Source organism: Wasmannia auropunctata, unplaced genomic scaffold, assembly GCF_000956235.1.
Source record: "Wasmannia auropunctata unplaced genomic scaffold, wasmannia.A_1.0 LD336101.1, whole genome shotgun sequence".
NCBI lineage: Eukaryota > Metazoa > Arthropoda > Insecta > Hymenoptera > Formicidae > Wasmannia > Wasmannia auropunctata.
The window spans coordinates 6179814-6180284 of record NW_012026789.1 but is presented as its reverse complement, the minus strand read 5'-3'; positions in this window follow the sequence as shown (position 1 = coordinate 6180284).

Genomic DNA, 471 nt, shown 5'->3' with positions numbered 1-471 from the left:
CCATTGCAGTCTTGAGTTCGCGCGGGCCGATCGAAGCGTCCAGCCCTGACAGGCGGAGCTCACCTCGGATTGAGGGTCTCGCTATCCTAACTCCCGAGTCCCTGAATGTCTCCCTCAGCTTGGCAGCCAGGGAGTCCGCCTTTGGGGACATGTCTCTTCCAGGGATTTCGACCAGCACCGCACCGGACATGGTAGCCCTCAGCCTTGTATGCTCGATGCCCAGCTCTTCAAGATTCACACTTTCTCGAGCCCTCTTCACGACATCCGCGAACTTCATGCCTTCTGGGAAGGACATGGTCACCGCGGACGACAGCGGCGCACGCCTGCGGTCAATCTTCGCCTCGGCCCTCGGAGGTGCCCTGTTCACCGCTTTTGTATTGTTGCCCATCTCGGGCAGCAAAGGGGTTTCCCTTGCACTCTCAGCCATGCCAGGTTGACTCCTATGGTTTTTATTCAGAACCGGGGAGGCCA